General features: G+C 38.3%; 1 protein-coding gene across 3 annotated transcripts in view; it reads left to right on the plus strand.

The window, feature by feature from the left end:
- GABBR2 (gamma-aminobutyric acid type B receptor subunit 2) overlaps positions 1 to 13204 on the plus strand; it is a 487733-nt gene that overhangs the window by 33607 nt on the left and 440922 nt on the right. For 2 of the 3 annotated variants that reach the window (XM_074876133.1, XM_074876142.1), the window contains exon 2: positions 637 to 862. The exons of the other annotated variant lie outside the window; for it this stretch is intronic. The gene's annotated coding sequence lies outside the window, so the exon portion shown is untranslated. The remainder of the gene's footprint in view (positions 1 to 636; positions 863 to 13204) is intronic. 3 annotated transcript variants of the gene reach the window in all.

Below are 13204 nucleotides of genomic sequence, written 5' to 3' on the forward strand. Positions count from 1 at the left end.
CTTTGACTGGTATTTTAATAAAACGTGTAGTCAAGCCTCTCTGCAGATCTGATAAGAAAAAAAAAGAAAAAGAGAGAATGGATACCTTGATGTATGCAGCATGGTGTCAGAAAAGTCATAAAATATATGCAACCTTACTTTGCAACCTCTATTTCAGTTTTGGCAGATTTGGAAGGTAGACAGTATGCTTGTCCCTGCTTATATTTTTTTCAAGTTCCCTGATTTGTGTATGTTTAATAGAACACTACTATCAGAAGGTTATCAAACCTGATGTTGTACTTATTTTTTATTGCCTTTCGAGTGATAAATTGGGGATGGAGGAATGGGAAAGCAAATGAATTGGTCTTTCTGCAATCTGAAAGAATGCTGCCTACTATCCATTTGTACCCCACGAGGTGAAAACGTTCCCGCACCAGACAGAGTCTGATCTCCATGGTCAATTGAGCAGATAGATCCATCAAACAAATTTTCTTTGTTTCCTGGGAAAGATGCTAAATATTTCTGATTTAAATCTGTACTCTATATGCTGATTCTGATATGCCTAGAATAGGTGTTGTCCATGCAATACATTAGCACAAAGAAGACAACATAGCTTGTCAATCACACTGATATGCATGTTAATCACTACTTTCCTAGATTCCTTGTCATCCACAAGAAATGCCTTGATGGCATTGGGACCAGCGGCATCAACACCAGTACAACATCCAACTCAACATGCTGTCAAAAACCCTTCTCATCTTCCTGCAGCTCTTGCTCCAAACACTCCTTCCCCTTCCCCCCACACAAGATCCTGATGTGAGATCACAGGACAAGACCAGGCATCTGCGCATCAGGTCAAGAGGAGATGTAGGAGAGGCATCAGGTATGAACAACCCTCCTGCGATAAATCCCCCTTTTTATAACTGACATTTTTATGTGCCACGTTCATCATAGACGGATTAGCTGCTGCGACTGAACAGACTCAAAAGTATTTCTGAACTGTGCCTGAGAGCTGGTTGGCTCCACCAGGAAAGCGACTCCAGGCTACAGACCTTGCACTTCATTACTCTGAGCGGAGGCCATATGCAGTAGTTAATGCGATGGTACGGAGGGGGTGTTCCTGTCCCACTGGCATGGAGATGAACGGAGACCGTATTTCTACCAGAGACTGGTGTGTCACAGTGGGGCACAAGGCGCAGTTGCCTTCTGCTCTACCTCACAATTGCTTTAAATGCCCTCATAATCATCCGCTCTGCAGGACTCTTTCACTTCGGTTGACTGCTACATTTCCTCGCCTTCTTTCTTTCTCCAGAATAAGCCTTCAAGCCCATCTGTAGGCTGGTGAAAGAACATCAGTTTCATCCTCTGGAATAAAAAAAATCCAGGAGGTGTCACTTGAATATTTTTCCTTATTTAATCAGATACAGTAATGCAACAGCATTAACTCAGTGAAGCATAATTTAATAATAACTTACATTCTGTAGTGGTTTTGATCCAGCTGTCTGAAAACACTTTAAAACATTAATACATTAAATTTAACACTGTCCCTCTTGTGAAGTAGGTAGGCATTATAGCCTTAATTTTACAGATGAGAAGACACAGGCACAGAGAATTTAAATGCCTTGCCCAAGGTCAAATGAGAGATTCCTGCTAGAACTAAGAAACTGGGAAGAGGAAGGAACAGTGTTCTTCCATTAGCGCTGCAGCAATCTATCCAGCTGCTGGCTTTTTATGGAACAAAATGTGTGCATCAGTGAAATCTATATACATTAACAAATATATTTGTTTATCTTCATAGGTGTAACAAGGCACTAGTATAAATGACTTGGTAATCAACAACATACTTTTAAACTGAGAGAGTGCATCAGAGTGAGGAGTAGACCAAACATAACATTTTGACCAGCGAGTTTGTTTTTTTTTTTTTAGTGTTATCCTGAAACTAGATCTATAGCTTTATTATTTTTTTCTTTTTTCTTTCATACAATTGTTGGTTTTGAGAAATAAATGCACTAAATAAATAAGCGTGTAACCCTTGCAGTGGCTGACACAGGTTAATATGCGTCTGGACTGCTGCCTCTGGAGATGAACACAAAACCAGTTCTTGGGCAGTTCTGCAGTGGTGTTAAAACAAACCATAGGAAGGTACAAAATTGAGACAAAAGTTTGATTACAGAAGGCTGTCATGACGCTGGGGGTTTGTCCTAAGAAAGAATAAGATCTGGAATGCTGTTAGGGGCTGGTTTGCAAGAACAGGGACCTCTGAGACATGCTTGGGTAGATCTGGAAATGTTAGCCAGAATAGAGGATGTGTAAATCATTTTATTCTTCAGAACTTTCCAGGGTAAGTTTCTGATTAAGCATGCCAGTCAAGGAAGAGCCATGCCATGGGTCTTATGATTTGAAAGAGCCTAAAGAAGGGTTGCACCACCGCATTTAGAAGTAGTGCTGATGGGTCTGTGTAGAGATGTTATTCCTAGGTTTCTGAATAAGGCTGATAACATCAGAGGGTGTGGGCTGAGAAGTGATCTGCCCAAGTAGCCAAGTCACAGCAGAGGCAGATTGTCACACAGCAAGAAGGCAGGACATGGACAGAAAAATGATGATGCCAGTCTCAGGATAGTAGGTAATAAATGATCCTTGTCTCTATGTTGCCTATTTCTAATCTTAACAATATCCCTTAGCTCTGCCTCTTGCAGCGTGTTGGGATGGCACCTTTCTGACTATGGGTACTTGGGCAGATACAAGAATGGGTTTCAAGCCACTTTACTCTGTAAGCTTAAGTGCTTTTCTTCAGAAGAGTGGGTCAAGTCTCCATGCAAAGCATGTCTTAAATAAAGTTTATTTAACAGTAATGAGGACTGAAAACAAAAATTTTGATTTTAGTGTATTTCAGGTTTATGTGTGAGAAAGTTACAGTAAAAAAAGCTTATATGATCCACAGAGCTGAAGTCAGTTTTCCATTTCTTTAGTGCTATTTATCTGTTTCTATATATCCATTTCTTTAGTGCTATCCCCATTGCATAGGATAGAGCATGCATGTGTAATCTAACTTCTGTTCTCCCTGGGGCCAATCAAGTGATGTTTTCCTAAAGAGATTTTCTGTGTGGCTCTGGCAAATCACTTTCTTCTCTTCAGCTATTCCGTCTTGTTACATGGACACATACATCCTAGAAGCACTTGCAAATTTCTGTTTTTCCTCCCCTCCTTTTCCTGTAATCAGTCGTCACCAGCCACTTCCATAAGTGTATACTGGCTTGTTGTCAATATGCCCAACTTAATCTATGTAAATACATATAAATGCTTTTATCTCTACTCTCTTTCCCTTCCCACTTAATTTCTTCTGAGATTCTTTGTGCCTACTCTGATTTGTGTTGCATGCAGCTCTGTTCCGAAGTTTTTAATAGGTACATTCACTTATCCTGTACATCTTCGCTGCTGCCTGATACCTGCAAATTCCATGTCTTTCAAGCAGTGCCTGTTGCATTCATTTGCCTGTGTAGAGAGGTTTTAGATCTTTTTAGGAATCGTGAACAAAACCATTTGTCAAGCAAAAAAGTCCTGCTAGATTGATCTTCCCTTGTTCTCTGTGGAGAAGAGGACCAAAACAACATAATACTCAAATAGAAAATACAGTCTGACTGCATACGCAGCAATTACAGTTCTTGCTTCCCAATTGCGAGTAGCAAACTCCCAGCTCCTCAAGCCAAAAGACAAAGGCTCTGTTTCTGTCCATTAAAGTCCAAGCTGTGGGCTAGCAGAGGTGGGGGAGCTGGAGAGGAGTGATGATCCCAAGTTAGGACCTAGGGTAAGTTTATAGTTATCATTTACTCTTCTTCTGTGTATTTTTTCATACCTGTTCCCATTTGTTAATCTATCATATGATGCTCTGCAAAAGTCATTTGTCCACAACCCATCTCACTGTTCCTAGTCGTGTAAAAACACCTCAGGCCAGGGCTTCCTTCCCTGAACCTTTCTTCCTTAGCCCTAAATCCCTGGCAGAACGGGACAAACAGGAGACCTTCGTTCTCTGTCCATGTAGCTAATGAATACTATGTCCCAAACAAACCATATTCAAGGGCTTACTTTTTGTTGCTGCTCCTGAACAGTACTTCATAGTGTCTTGGACTTAGGGCAACATGTGTCGTCATTGAGGAATGAACAGTAAGAAACACTGCTTAAAACGTTAAAACTGGTTAAAACACAAAAACCTCCTGAAACCAGCAAGGAAGAAAAAAGAAGTCACCTGTGCCTTGCCTCTTGTCTCATTGAAAGAGGCAACTGTTCACTTCCTGCTGAAGGTTCATGTTTTATGTAGACTAATGAATTACATGAGTGTGATTCATATACTGTGCTAGTTGATGATGGAGGAACTGAAGCCCCAAGCCCAAGGCGGGGGTTTTTTTTGGTGTGAAACAGCAAATTATTTTTTATAATCTGATCTGCATAATTGTCTTGATCTGTATTGATTTTTATATAAAGATCTATACCACAAAAGACACTTCTGTTCCTCAGGGACTAACTACACCACCTTTTAAAGTTCTACATCTCCATAGAAATGGCTTTTATCATGGAAAGTCATGTGTTTACTGTTAAGTCAAGTTTAATGTTATCTAAATGAAAAATACAGAAGGTTACCAGATAGCTGCATAGAAGGTCCAAGTGTTTCTTTACCCATAAGACAAAAGTAATGGGCAGAGAGTAGATATGGCAGCCAGAGGTTTATGCAGAGGCATTTGCTACACTGCTCTCATGAACTTTTTTTTTCATTTATAATGCACTTAATGGTGTATTGTCTTCTCACTAATATATTGATATGTCAGAAGATATAATAACAGTATGGTATATACACGATATATAGTGTATAAATATATTGTAGCATTTATTATAAAATAAAAATAAAAATAAAAAAATAAAAAAATAAAATAAAATAAAATAAAATAAAATAATGTCAGAGTTGGCTTCAGACTTTCAAACACCTTTAAGGAACTTGTTTACAATATTTTTTCTTTCTGGACGTATATGTGAGCTAATACAGAAAGATGGTTCAAAGTTGGTTACAACTCTGTTTTTGACCAGAACTTGGTTTCCTTTTGTATGCAGTTAGAATGCTGTATTTTGAAGCAGCTTTAGTGTCCAGAATGTTGTAATTTTAAAGACAGGTATTAGAGGACCAAACTGGAGTTTATTTGCCACTAAAGGGAATCTCCTAATTTCTGTCACTCAGAGGTGAGCTGATGATGGAAGGAGAATGGGAAGGACATACATAATCCATTGGTTATCAGAAAGGATGTATTGTGCAGACCAAAAACTCAGGAGAACAGAGGGCAAGTCTGACAGTACCAGCAACATCCAAAAGTGTCTGCATCATTGTGCCCCCTTACAAATTAAAATCTTTCCAGGAACACTTTATGCCTGCTCCTGCCCTTGGGGGCAGTAGGCTTCTGCTTTGCAGTTTCCTTGTGAAGCTTCCTTCAGGTCTGGTTTTGGAGGCTGAACCTGGATCTTTTGGCATCAGAAGTACAAGCTCACTGAGCTGCTAGAAGAGCAATTACATCAGCAGGTTGCAGTGCTCGGCTCTTGCACCAACTCACCTGCCAGCAACAGAAAACTTGTCTTTCTATTTTGGGAAGGTCCAGGATATCTTTTTTGAGAATGCAGGTTTTGCTTTTGATCTGAGAATATTTTCTGGGAATTTCAGTGTGGTTTTAAAATGGAAGTGGTTTTAGTTAGGTTCTTTGCCAAAGGGAAATCTTTTCCCCAGTTGTTCTCTGCTGTTCTGGGAGCAATTTCAGTGCAAGCAAGGTGTACTGTGGGCAGAAGTTGTCCTTTCCAGAAGCTGCTGTTCAGTAGTTTGCTGGCTGCTGGCTGGATTGCAGAGATCTAAGTCCAGATGCACAGATGACGTGGAACCAGAGCTGGTTTCAACATTTTTCTCATCCTGCTATTTTGGTTTAATGCAACCTTAATTTTAATAAATGTATAAGAAAGATAAATTCTTTTATAAAGTGGAAATTATAGTAAAACTTAGATCAAAGGTTTTGGTAGAAGACGGAATACTGGTTTTGGCAGACGTAGCATAATGAGACCTCACAAATTCATTATATCCTATGCTCTGTTCTCAAGGCATAAGTTATTTAGCAACAATAACAATTTTTGTGCTGATTTTAAAAATTGACCCATTAATAATAATTTCATTATATGTTACCAGATTCTGGCATAATTTTGTATTTGCATAGTCTGTTAAAGTCCATGTATGCTTTTGCTTTCAAGATGAATGATTTAAAATACAAAGTTTAACGTGTTTGCTCAGACAATAAGAAATGCAAAATGACATGTAATGTTTGACAATTAAGAGAATACTGTCACAAAATGAAACAATAATGATTTTGAATGCAATAGGAAATGTGATCCAAAGCATTATCCTCTTCTTGCAGAAAGACCGATGATCCTGAGTAGGAACCATGTAAAAAGAATCTTTGTATGAAGGAATTTGTTCCGCATAACCATATTTAACTTTTCCCCTGACAAGTTCTTTGAAGATGCCTATTTTAATGGCTGTTGAAAATCTATTGAAGATCTGGAAGATAATCAGCATTAACAAACTTGCCTCCTCTTCCTTTTGTAGGATTGTCAAATACAATCTTAATTTGCCACAGGCATTGTATGTTTATTAAAAGTGACATTTTTCCCATTTTCCTCCAAGCAGATGGCTCATATGTGCAAAGAAAACCAAGTTAGAGGACGAAGACTGTATGTAATACCTTAATGCTCCTCAGTTGCAATATTTCTGAATTTTCTTAAAGTGAAGACCTGAAACAGACTCTTCCAATTGCTACCTGTGTGGCAAAAGTTTTTAATTAAAGCAACATGAACTGCCTGCATAATTCTTGGGTGACTAATTTTCAGATTGAGCACTTCATCTGTGTGTGTGTGTGTAGGCATATATGTATACGTACACATATACATGCTTACAAACTTTCCACGTGATTGACAACATTTTTTTCCCCAAAAGCCATATTTACTAACCATAGAATAGGTTAAGTTTATGTTATAGCCTATTTCTGTCTTTTGTTATTAAGACCAGATGTAATGTATATTAAGCTTGATCATTATATCCTGGACATTTGCGTTACAAATTTAATTTAGTGCAGATAGGCTTTTTTGAGCTACACTAAGTGAAGTCTTATGCATGCACAAGAGGAATTAGTGAGATTAGCGTCTGTGAGCACTCTGCAAGGGATTCAACATACAGCAATAATTTGGGTCACAATGCCTTATGAAGTCAATGATAGTAAGAATTTTTAGCATAAATTTAAGCTGATGCATCATTCCAACAAGCAAAACTTTTTGGACTTTTGACCCAGTAAGTATTGCCAGCAGATCACAAATGTTTGGTTCACACCTCCTTCTGGAAAATCTATTCATCGGTCTGGGAAGAGTTTGCCAAAAGTGCATGTAGCCAGATTAGCTTCTTACATGGATGGCTAAGTGTAAACAAGGGACTTAACGCTAGTGTGTAGGTCATGCATCAGAGCTAAGAGGTTCCAATACAAGACCTTAATTTCTTTGCCTCTTTCTTAACTAATCTCATGTTGTATGCACATCAGGTGCATGTGTCTAAGGAATATTAGGAGTATCAATTAGTTTTTTCTTTGGATATCTTTAAGTGAATAACAGCAAAATTGATCAGAAACTTTAATTTGGTAAAAATGTGAGTAGTGCGTAAGGTCTTTGCAGAATTAAGAACTCACTCTTTTGGTTTTCATACATTCTTTTCAAATGCTTTATTTGCTTCAAAAGGATTAATCTTAATAGCTTTAAAAATGAAAGCCTAAAACTAGCAGGAATTGTTGGCTTAGGACCTACAACAGGGAATTAGTGGCTTCCCACTCACCACTAATGAGTGGATTTTTTTTAAGCTCTGTTTATTTATGAGCACTGTTGAATATGAATTCATTTTAAACAAGTTATTTTAGGGAACCTGCTCTGCTTGACTTCAAAAAATACTCAACAACCATATTAACAAATGCCATTTGCCCAAATGGCAGCATAACTTCACATCACATTAAAAAGATGCAGCATGCTTAAAGAAGAAAATATCCAGATTATTAGTAACTACAGACTTCTGAAAAGTTACCTCCAGAAATGAATCTTTTTCTTAGCATCAGGTACTTTTTGGGCAACCTAAGATATGAGTACATACTCTTCATGCATTGTCATTCTGTATTCAATATACTACATAAACATTCCAGAAAATTCATATTTAAGGTGGTCAGTAAAGTGATCTGCTGATACTGAAAACCACATGCCTTAAGAATATCGAGGGAAAAATAGATTCAGTTATTTGGGATAGTGTAAGTGTTCCTCTGTAGAAGCTTCCTTTAATACCCCAGGGTTATTCCTTTTTCATGCTGGCAAAAAGAAATTTGAACAGAATAAAACCAGACTAATAGTGGAGTGAATCAGATCCTGTATTTTAATATATGAGGACAGAAGTAAAAAAAATTTTTGGTTCTTGGCTTTTGGAAATTGACCAGTAACACTCTCACTGTAGGGTTTTCTTCCAGATTTCCTATTTTGAATCCACAATGTGTAAGAGAAAACTATTTAGCTAAGCTTAAGAGATTTTTTTCGTTCTTCCACAACCTTGGGTTTTGTTTTAAAATTTTATTTTTTGTCACTGTTACAAAATGAAGTTTTCTTTTTCCTGTAATGTTTTCATCTTCTTGACTTCATGGTTTTTCCCTCTTCATGTTTGTCTGCTTTTGTATTTTCTATCAAATGTTCTTTTCCACAGTTCTCATTCTTGTGCTGTCACACTGGCATGTGCTGTTTCTGGCATGCAGCATGCTATGATGAGCATTTCTGGGTAGCTCTGGTCAACGTGGACACTCCAGGCTAATGTAGGAGTCCAAGCCGCCGCATGAGCCACAGGTGAACTTGATTAAGCGGATCCCCAAGCAGCCAGCTACTTCGTTTGCCCCTTTTGTGGACATGCTTTATTGCTGGGCTGGGATTCTTAAATAAGGGCTTGCCTGCATCTTCTTTCTTCACATACCTAACAATCCTGAAAAACAAATTACTTTTCACTGGGAAGCAGAACCGCACAGCTCTGGCCATCTGCTGCTGCTTAGCAGGGGAGCGATTCTGGTCCTAGAACAGCGTACCAGAAAGGTCAACTAGTTTCAGATGCTCAAATTACTCCATTGACAGGTTGACCTGTAATTGTCTTCTTTTGCTGTAACAAATTAAAACTCAGTTACAATGGGTAATGATTTGCTCCATTATCTGTAAGATGGAGGTGGGATAATTTACTGCATTCCTGTTCTGTACTAGAATTGCCCATCAGATTAATTTGGGGAAAAAAAATGACACTGCTAAAATGTATCATTAAGTGGATTATACTCCAGCTCCTGCATCATCCAAGTGGATATCTTATTTTGCATTTCTGAAGTGATGTATACAATAAAAAAGTGTTCCTGTTGGTGTTTTTGCTAAAATATGTAAACATATGCACACACAGAAGAGCTGATTGTTGTTTGGCACTGGCAAAGGTGTACCTTGGGGACATAAGGCTCCAGGTCATTAAAGAAGATGTATAGAATACTTATATATATATTAGTTATGTATTATATATTTCCTATATAAACTTTTTTTAAAAAGTTTTAATTAGTGCATGCTACCAGAAAGTATCGAAAGGTGTTGCTGCCTGACAAGGAAGAGAATGTCAAGCTTATAACTGAAATAATTTAGGTTAATATTGCAATATTTGAAAATAAATATATAGAAAATGAACCATTTACATGCAACATGCAATTGTGTGAGTATCTGCAAATGCAGCACTGATTTTTTTCCTTGTTTGTCCCTTGGCAGTTTCCAGCTGAACTGCTATGCATCAGACTCCATCATTATGTCTGGCAGCTGCAGTGCAACATGGTTTTAGAACTTTATGTGATTTCAGCAGTGAAGCACAGCAAGCACTTTACTGGCCAAAAAAAAAAAAAAGCCAAAAAACTTGGATTGAGATATTTTCTGTATCCATGGTAGTGATGCTCGGTAAGGCAGGAAGCTTCCATTACATCGTCGTTACTGACAGCTCGCAACAACTTACCCAGTTCTGAGTTGCCTGATACAGGATCAGCTCCCTCTCCTAGCACCGCTTTTTGTCCAGTTTTACCCGTGCTTCTGGTACAACAGTCAGCTCCCTAAAGATTTCTTTTCTGAATCTCAAGTGCCATGGTACTGGAAAGAAAAAAAAAAGTACAGAAGCTATATAAAAGTGTCTATCAGGTGTGGATATGGTTTCCTTCAGATTCCTTGAAACGGTGACCTTGATGGATGTCCCAAGATGAGCAGATTCTTTCCTTCTTCCCCTCAAAAGAGTATTTGAATGTGTATTATCAACACTCCTTTAGATGTAGTATGACATGAAAACCCCTGGATAGCCTGGACCCTCAAATAATTCATAGAGAGGCTATGTGATCTGGAAAAGAAGCAGCAAGTTCAGGAGGAGTTGGGGAGATGACAGATATTAGCCAGAGAGGGTTCTGAGATAGAGAGAGTATTCTTCAACCTTTAGTACTGCTGGCATGAAGGTTTTTGTTGTGTACTTAATGCTTTGTTTTGTTTCAGGGGGTAGCATGTAGGTAATATATGTGAAAATGATAATATTTTCCTTGCTTCTCCAGGGACAGTGCACACGCTTCTTATTTTTTCTAGCCTTTTTCATTAATAGCAAATGTATACTGTTTGGATTTATGCTAGTGGGTTGTTCTGGTATTTTAAAATCTGAATAGCATATAGATGGCAAAGCCACAATGTGACTGGAATGAAATGTAATTTGTGTCTCTTCGCCCCCCCCTTTAAAAAGAAGAATGAAAATTAAAGCAGTGAAGGGTAGAAAACACAAATGAGAACTGGCTTTAAGCATGTGAGTAGACCCGCTTATGTAAATCTCTGAATCAATCTTCAGAGAAAGTACTACCATTCAAAGCTATAAATACGTTTTAGCTCTTTCTCAGTGAGGATCAATATGAGGAGGTGTATAACTCCAGTTTCAGTTCAGAACAATTTTATTCCATTTTAATTTTAAACGGAGTTCTTAAAGTTAGATAGTGCCCACATTTCAAAGTGTATCTTTAGGGTTAGTCAAAAGTAAGGTATGTTTATATTTCAGGTGTAACTACTAGTCAAGCTGTATAGCACCTTTTATGGATTTAAATATTCTCTTAGGTCCCTTCCTACCTTGTGCTGTTGGATGAAAAGTTCAAACAAAAGCTGAACTGACTACAGCAAAACTGTTAAACTGGCAGATATGTACAGAAAATACTAAAAAATTTTTAAAGCAAAAATACTTCAGGAGACATTTGCATCAGCTTTTTGAACATATTTGCAAGTAGGTGTTTGTAGTATACTTAACTTTTAGGCAGGAGTCTCTTTTAAAATATGATAGTATGAGCTCTGTCCAGTTAGGCCTACACTTTATTAGAATAGTAGACGTGTTGGTTTGAAGGCACCTCTGGAGGTCATTGAGTTTAACTTCCTGCTCCAAGTAGCACTCTTGCCCACACTGCAGCGGGTCAGCCACAGCTCCATTAGCCAAATCTCAAAAGTCTTCATGGTGGAGACTCCGTAGCCTCGCTGGGCCACCTGCCCCAGTGCTGCTCTAGGAAAACATTATTCCTGATGTCCAGCTGAATCTCCCAGGCTGCAGTCTGCAGCTATTGCCCACTGTTAGACCATCTGCCAGGACTGTCATCTGTGTGGCTCCTTGTCAAGTACTATTGGGTTGCCACTCAGCCTGCTCTCCTGCAAACTAAACAAGCCCAGCACCCTCAGTGCCTCCATGCTGGGTGGACTGTGTGCTCCAGGCTGCTGACCAACCTGGTAACTGGACTTTTGCTGGAGACCCAAAGCTAGATAGAGTATTCCAGATACAGTGCCAAACAGAAGAGAATAATATAAAGTCATAGAATAGAGTCATAGAATCATTGAGGTTGGAAAAGACCCTTGGGATCACTGAGTCCAACCATCAGCCCTACTCTACAAAGTTCTCCCCTACACCATATCCCCCAACATCACATCTAAACGACCCTTAAACACATCCAGGGATGGTGACTCCACCACCTCCCTGGGCAGCCTATTCCACTGTCTGACCACTCTTTCTGTGAAAAATTTTTTCCTAATGTCCAGTCTAAACCTCCCTCTTATAGTCTAATTGCATCTAATTATGTTACAGGCTAATTGCATCATGTCAGAGTGTTTGAGAAAAGTTTGAGAAATATGGTAAGATATTTTCTAAAATAATGCTGTTCTTACAAGTTCCACAAAAAATGGGGTATCCTTTCTTGAAGCCTTGCCAGCATAAACAGTACTATGTAGATGTGAGAAGTCAATGCATGAGTCTTCTGTATTGTAATTGTAAAAAATGACTAAGATGCAAGGCCTTTCTTCCTCAGACTTGTGTTGAAGTTCACATGATTAAGTTGCAGAAGGAAGGCAACATGGAAGTTGATTGCAGGCTAGTTTCATTTTTGCTTTCTGGCTGTGGACTCATGAGTATTTGCAACATACACATCTCTTGCATTGCTGTTTGCAGGGAGAACAGCACAGGGGAGATTTGTGGTATCTCTGTGCGTGCAGATTGCCTTCCACCTCTTCCAAAAGAGATGTTCCTAGTCCTCACACAGGTATTGAAGATGATTTGAGGGATTTCCTTCACTACTACTTTTGACACCCATTTTTAGTTGTCTAATTAAATGGTGATATTATTAAAAACTTGTATTTTTAAAGCTGAGATGTTTTATTACTCAAAAAATAGTAACTGTGGAAACCATCTTAATTCTGTACAGTACACATTATAATATTAAGAAAACAGTAGATGCACCCTATCACAAACTTTGTAAGTCATGTAAACTTCTGTATAAATTGTATTTGAGCAGAATCTCTTCTATAACTGCTTCTAACCTCTTGACTTTCTTTGTAGTCCTTTGTCCAGTTTGACATTTACAACAGCTCTCATTTTAATAAAAAAGTGGAAATATATTTCCTGTTTTGCTTGCTTTTTCTTTCAATTCAACTTCAAAGGATATTGGTTTCCTTTAGAAATATATTCGTTGTGAGCAACCACATCAGAACTGGGGTTTAAATGAAATATGACTTGCATAAAGAAGAAGGGTCAAATCTGCTTGTAATTACAAAACAGTTTAGGACTTGGTGTCGAAAG

The sequence above is a fragment of the Strix uralensis genome, chromosome 1 (assembly GCF_047716275.1).
Source record: "Strix uralensis isolate ZFMK-TIS-50842 chromosome 1, bStrUra1, whole genome shotgun sequence".
Taxonomy (NCBI): Eukaryota; Metazoa; Chordata; class Aves; order Strigiformes; family Strigidae; genus Strix; species Strix uralensis.